Genomic DNA, 7,612 nt, shown 5'->3' with positions numbered 1-7,612 from the left:
ACAATAAGTTTTGTAAACGCAACCCTAACTTACAGTTTGAATCATAATTTTATGGTTTCTAACAGCTTTGTTGTTATGACAGTTTGTTAGTTTTTTCTCCAAATTTATGTACCATCATTCCAACTCTTCCTGGCATTCATTTTTACACATCTTGTTCCATTCTTCTTCCTAAAATCACAATGAGAGGCTTGTTCATGCTAGAGTTTTGTTCGTTTGTTGCCTTCATTATCTAGACTTGAGGAGGTCGTGGGAATCTGGGATAGTCTTAGCCATCCATCTAACCCATAAACGTCTGTAGTGGGGGCTATCCTTGAGCATAGTGATTCCGTCACGTGTTTTTGCATTTGGTTATTTCATGTTGGCCCGAACTTGGATCTTGATCTCTAATGAGCGTGAATAACTTGAATAACAATAACTTGAATAACTTGATAATAACCGAATGTATACAATATCGAATTGAAAATATATACAATTGATTTCGAATGTAATGAACAAGTACAAATGAATCTAACTATCCCTATTTATAGTTTCCTACGGGTACGAGTGAATAGACGCGTCTCTTCGTGAAAAGTCATGTCTCTTGGATATGTGGTTGAGATTTAATCTTGAAAAGGTGTGTTGATTCTCGTCCGCATGATCAACAGTCGCGTCCCTTGTTCCTTTCCTTGGTGTCGATTCCGAATGGGTGTGTGTGGAGGAGACACACCTTTTCGGTTATTAGGTAGTTTCCATCTTTCACTTTGTCAAGTTTGGTCCTTCAACTTCATAACCGCCATATCTAATATTATTTCTAAACTATCTATCTAACTAACCATGGTGTTAAGAGATTAATCGGTTTCATTCACCCCCTTAATCTCGAACATCCATGAGTTGCTTTAAATCTTGAATTCCGAGCAATTCCCTCATTGTAGCAAACTTGATCCTTGCTAGTGCTTTTGTTAGTATATCTGCTCGTTGTAGTTCTCCACTTATGTGCTCCACAGTGATATCTTCGTTTTCCACGCATTCTCTTATGAAGTGATAGCGTGTGTCAATGTGCTTGCTTCTTCCGTGAAAGACTGGATTTCTCATGAGTGCTATTGCTGAAACGTTATCTACTCTGAGTGTTATCTTCTCTTCCTTCCAGCCTGTGATTTCACTTAACAATCTTTTAAGCCATAGTGCTTGACATGCTGCTGCAGTGGCTGCCATGAATTCTGATTCGCATGATGATAATGCCACTGTTTGTTGCTTCTGTGTACACCAGGTTATAGGTGATTCTCCAAAGTAGAATACCAGACCAGTTGTTCCTTTTCCTTTGTCTGTATTAACTCCAAAACTACTGTCGCTATAACCTGTGATCTTACATCCTCCTTGTCTTTTGTAGATGATTCCATGCTCTTTAGTTCCTTTGATGTAACGTAGTATCTGCTTTACAGCTTTCAGGTGTTGCTCCTTTGGTTCTTGCATGAATCTACTAAGTAGACTGACTGGGTAACATAGATCTGGTCTTGTATGCAATAAGTACCTGAGAGATCCTATCAGGCTTCTGTAGTGTGTTGCATCTACTAGATCTCCTTCTTTAGTCTTTGTTAATTGAGTTCCTGGAGTCATGGGTGTCTTTGTGTCGTTGCAGGATAACATATCAGCATCTTTGAGTATTTTGTTGATGTATCCTGTCTGCTTGATGCCTATCTCACCCTTTGTTTGAATTACTTCTATTCCCAGATAGTATGCTAGCAATCCTAGATCGCTCATATCAAATTTGTTTTTCATCTGAGATTTAAAGATGTCTATTTCCTTCTTTGATGTTCCAGTGACTATCAAGTCATCAACGTAGACTCCAACTATTAGTGTAGAGGCTTCACTCGTCCTTGTATAGATTGCGTTCTCTAAAGTGCACTTCTTGAAGTTAAGTGACTTTAGGGTTTGATCTAACTTCGTATTCCAAGCTCTTGGTGCTTGTCTTAATCCATACAGTGCTTTTGATAGTCTGTAAACCTTTCCTTCATTTCCTGGCTTTATAAATCCTTCTGGTTGTGATACATAGACTTCCTCCTTGAGGTCTCCGTGTAAGAATGCAGATTTCACATCTAAATGATGTACCTCCCAACCTTGATATGCTGCTAAAGCCAACATTAGTCGTGCTGTTTCCATACGTGCTACTGGTGCAAAGACTTCGTCAAAGTCTATTCCGTGCTGCTGAACATATCCTTTCGCAACTAGCCTTGCTTTGTGTCTGACAATATTTCCGTTTGCATCTTTCTTAGTTTTGAATACCCACTTTAAGCCTATTGCCTTGTGATCTCTTGGCAATTCCGTCAAACTCCAAGTTTTATTCTTGTTTATTGAATCTAACTCAGCCTTCATTGCTTCAATCCATTTCTTGTCACTAGATGCTTTTTGTAATTCCTTGGTTCTTCTTCAGCGAGTAATAATTCATGTGGATCCAACTGAATTTCTTCTGTTTCTTCATACAATTCTTCGAGACTTTTTAATCTTACTGGAGTGTTGCTAATATTTCCTGTTGTACTTTCAGAGGTGGATGGACTTCCACTTGATAAATTGCTTGAATTTCCTGCTGAGTTCTGATTGTATGAATATGCTGGCGGGGTTACATAGGAGTCTTGTTCTTCTGTCTGATCTACTCCTGAATCGTCATGATGTGGCCCGCTGCTGCCTGGACTACTTGGCTCATTTTCTTCTAATTCTGGTGGTATGTGATCTTCTTGGATGACAAAGTTTGTCCATTCGGGATTCCCTGAATCTACCGTTTCCATATAACTATTCCAGTTCCATGGTTGACCTTCCATGAACTTTACATTTCTACTGACACATATCTTGTTCTTTGCTGGATCATATAATCTGTACGCCTTTGATCCTTCTTCTATTCCAAGGTAAACCATAGGTGCACTTCTGTCATCTAACTTCTTTTGTTGAAGTGGTAGTACCTTAGCATAAGCAGTGCAGCCAAAGACCTTCAAGTGTTCTAAATTTGGCTTCCTTTCTTTTAGTGCTTCATATGGTGTCTTGTTCACCAGGGCTTTTGTTGGAACCCTGTTTAGTACGTATATCGCGTGTCGTATTGCTTCACCCCAAAAGTTCTGTGGCATGTTCATTGCCTTTAGCATACTACGAGTAGTGGATAACATCGTCCTGTTTCGCCTTTCAACTACTCCATTTTGCTGTGGGGAATATGGTGCTGTAAGCTGTCTTGCTATGCCGTTGGTCTTGCAATACTTGTTGAATTCAGCCGATGTGAATTCTCCTCCTCTATCCGTCCTTAGCATTTTTAACTTGGTCTGCGTTTCCTTTTCCACCTTTTCTTTGAACTCCTTAAATGTTTCGAATGCTTGATCCTTGGAAGTTACTAAATATGCCCACATGTAGCGTGTACAATCGTCTACAAGTAAGAATATATACTTCTTCCCAGCGTGTGTTGGTGGAGTTATAGGACCACACAAATCTCCATAGACTAAGTCCAGAGGTTTTAAAGATCTGAACTTTGCCTGATTTGGAAATGGTGCCCTACTATGCTTTCCTAATAAGCATGCGTCACAGACTTGACTAGCATGATTTATTTTGGGAACTCCATGTACCAAGTTCTTACGAGTCATTTCCTTGATAGCATCAAAGTGTAAATGGCCTAACCTCGCGTGCCATAACCATGTTGTGTCTTCGGTCTTTGATAGTAAGCAGATTGGTTTTCCCGTCTTCAGTTTGACCTTGTACAGCCTGTTCTTCATTCTCTTGACTCGCATTAGTAGCTTTCTATTTCGATCTCGGATAGTAAGTAAATCTCCGTCCATAACCACTTTGCAACCAATTTCTGTAAGTTGTCCGAGGCTCAATATATTGGTTTTCAGACTTGGAATGTAGTATACTTGTGAAACAATCTTTTGTTCTTGATTCAGACATTCCAGTAGTATTGAACCTTTGCCTTTAATTTCTACGTGTGACCCATCACCAAATCGTACTTGTCCTGTCACCGTTTCATCTAATTCCTTGAAGTGACTTCGCACTCCTGTCATGTGGTTGCTTGCCCCGTTGTCTAAGTACCATAGATTTTCATCTCCTGAGGCGTAACTTGTCGGTTTTATATGTTCCTCGTTTAGCAGAGCCTTCTCTTGAACATTTTCTTCTTGTATTGTCATCAGCAATACGGGTGCTTCGTCTTCCTCGACGAGGTTTGAATGTTCTTGCACATCGTCTTTCTCAGAACAGTCCTTCTTGTAGTGTCCAAACTTCTGACACTTAAAACATTGGATTTTACTTAGGTCGGTTCTTGCAAACTTCCTCCAATTTCTAGAGTTTCCATTCCTGGGCCTTGATGTAGATCCTTCGTTTCTGGAACTTTGTCTATTTCCGTTGTTTCGCCAACTTCCACGCGTCTGGTTAAACCTACCACGACCGCGATTTCCAAATTGCCTTCCTCTATTGTTATCCTGATGTGTGAACATAAGCCTATCTTGGCTTTCTCCTTGATTTCCTTTCTTTATCTTGAGACGTTCTTCATACGTCTTTAGTCTTCCGACTGCTTCTTGTAGCGTCATGGTTTCTATATCGGAGTATTGTTCCATAGAGGCAACGATTTGAGTAAACCTATCCGGTACGCCATTTAAGAGTTTGCGTACTAGAGTCGGTTGACTCATGGTCGTTCCTACTTCTGTTGCTCGGGTAACGATACTATTGATCTTTGCGGTAAACGAATCAATAGTGTCGTCATCCCTCATTTGCAACATTTCAAATTCTGACATTAGCGTGTGCATACGCGCCTTTTGTACCCGATCTACGCCAACATGTCTAATCTTTAGATTATCCCAAATCTCCTTTGCAGTTTTACAACTTGCAACTTGCAATACAACGTCTTCTGGTATTGCTTGAAACAGATATGCAATTGTAGACTTATCTTTCTTAGCGTCTACCGTTGCATTTTCTGCCGGTTCAATCGTTTCCCACAAACCATTCGCTTCAAGAATCGTCTTGATACGAATAGCCCAAACCGTATAGTTTGTTGGTTTCAGAATCGGACACTGAAACTGGGAAAGAGAATTTCCATTTATCGGACTTTGTCCGGTTGCTCCTGACATTTCTTCCTGCCGTATAATCTTCACTTCTAATAAACTTTCCTTGGTTTCAATAAAACTTAACAGCCCCGATTACCCGAATCGTGTAATAACCAAAACAACCAAATCAATCTAATTCGCACTATAACCCCGGAATCAAAACAAACGAACCCTAGATTCCTAACCGTTCGGTTCGACCGACTTTCCTAGAACCGAAAATAAAAAAATTCTGAAATGAAACTTTTGCGAATTTAAACGAAATTGAAACCTGATCGCGAATACCCTGCGATGCCTTGTGATTCCCATGCCTAGAGCCTGATGCTCTGATACCAATTTGTTGGCCCGAACTTGGATCTTGATCTCTAATGAGCGTGAATAACTAGAATAACAATAACTTGAATAACTTGATAATAACCGAATGTATACAATATCGAATTGAAAATATATACAATTGATTTCGAATGTAATGAACAAGTACAAATGAATCTAACTATCCCTATTTATAGTTTCCTACGGGTACGAGTGAATAGACGCGTCTCTTCGTGAAAAGTCATGTCTCTTGGATATGTGGTTGAGATTTAATCTTGAAAAGGTGTGTTGATTCTCGTCCGCATGATCAACAGTCGCGTCCCTTGTTCCTTTCCTTGGTGTCGATTCCGAATGGGTGTGTGTGGAGGAGACACACCTTTTCGGTTATTAGGTAGTTTCCATCTTTCACTTTGTCAAGTTTGGTCCTTCAACTTCATAACCGCCATATCTAATATTATTTCTAAACTATCTATCTAACTAACCATGGTGTTAAGAGATTAATCGGTTTCATTTCATTCCACTTAAATTAATTAGATCTTACATATTTAGATGCATGATAATGACTATGATTGTATTTTACTAGCATACAAAGAATTTAAAGTATATGTAAGAAGGAACCGTTTTGAGTTATTTGTATGACATGTATTTACTAGCGTGCAATCAATCCAGATGTGTCTTCTACTAGGGATTTATGAAAACTTCATGTGGTAATAGATCTTTATTCTAGAGAAACATGATTACAAAATTAGGGAAGTACATTGCTACACAGCAATCAAACATTCCAGTTTATCTTAGGAAATGAATCAACTTTAATAAAAGAAACGGTAGTTCTAATCATTTGTCCCCGACAAACATAGATCTCATTGGTTTGGAAAGCTCAACTCCACAGATTGGACAGCAGGTGATATCAGATGTGCATGCACGGCATAGCACATGACCACATGGAACTAACGTAATATCTATTTCACTGCTCAAACAGATCCGGCATTGCAATGCTCTTTTAGTTGTGTTAGCTTCTTTTGTTGCCATCTCTGACTTTTCCTAGAAATATGCCACAAGATATGAACAAATCAGCACTTAAATATCTTAAACCTCTGGGCTTCTCTATATGAAACAACTTTATATATGTATATGATACGTGTGTGTATGTGTATATATATACATATATGTATGTATAATCAATAGCGATTGAAAATTATATCATCTTGCAACACATACGGTAGTTCAAGTACTTGAGCAGCACTTGGTATGACTGCAGTCTATTAACAAGATTTAAACAAGTTAACTCATGAAGATGTATGAAAAGGTCATACTGGGTACTTATGCTGACGCAGACTCGAGTATATTAATTAGTAATAAAAATGTAGACCTGCTGGAGCACAAGTGCTGCCTGAGTATTTAACCATTGGTGCAGTGACAGAGTTGTTTGGAGGAGGCACTGCTTCTCTGGGTCCATATTGATTCCAGAAACGGAGCACATCTCTTCAACTGATTGATCAAATACATCAGCTGGTACATGACCAAGTTTATGTTCTGTAATTGCATGTATCTGCCAAAAGAGAATAATGCCTTATCAGGCTTCAAATATTACCAAAATACCAAGTGAAATTAATAGGGGCCAAAGTCGTTCATCTTCTTCTAATATTCATTTAGTTCTAAAATCTAAAATCATTAGAAAAAAAAAGGATATTAAGAACTTTTAACTTCTTTAGAGGTACGAATCTATAAAAAGCATCATAGGCCGCATGGGTTGGAAATGCATACTAAGAACATGAAATGCGGTGCTTGACTGAATTAAATGGTGGTATTGGAAGGAGGTTGTACATAAAGATAAAATAAGCAAGCATGAAAACCTGATTTCTCAAATTCACTCCTACAGATGCTTCTGGTTGCTGGATACCGCTAAGTATGTTATCACTCTCTACCGGCATGCCAAGTGTGGAAGAATCTTCTTTAATTGTGAGATATCCAAAGTGAAAAACACGTGAATTAATAAGACTATTAGTCATCCCTGGAAAAATTTCAACTTTAAGTCTATAGGACGATCGCCCTGATAGTTTTAGTCTTACATCCTCAGGAATTCTACCATACTTCAGTTTCTCTCCATCTTGACTTTGCCAGGCCACTATCTCTCCTTTACAAAATCGTGCTCGATTACAATGCACTTTCTTTTCATCTCTAGGAAGTAAGTGTCCTCCAAGAAAACCAGTACCATGACCCACACCTTCTATCACTCTTTCATCAGAAGAAAGTTTGAG

The sequence above is a fragment of the Helianthus annuus genome, chromosome 8 (assembly GCF_002127325.2).
Source record: "Helianthus annuus cultivar XRQ/B chromosome 8, HanXRQr2.0-SUNRISE, whole genome shotgun sequence".
NCBI classification, from domain to species: domain Eukaryota; kingdom Viridiplantae; phylum Streptophyta; class Magnoliopsida; order Asterales; family Asteraceae; genus Helianthus; species Helianthus annuus.
The sequence above is the reverse complement of the archived record's forward strand: the minus strand, read 5'-3'. Positions refer to the sequence as shown.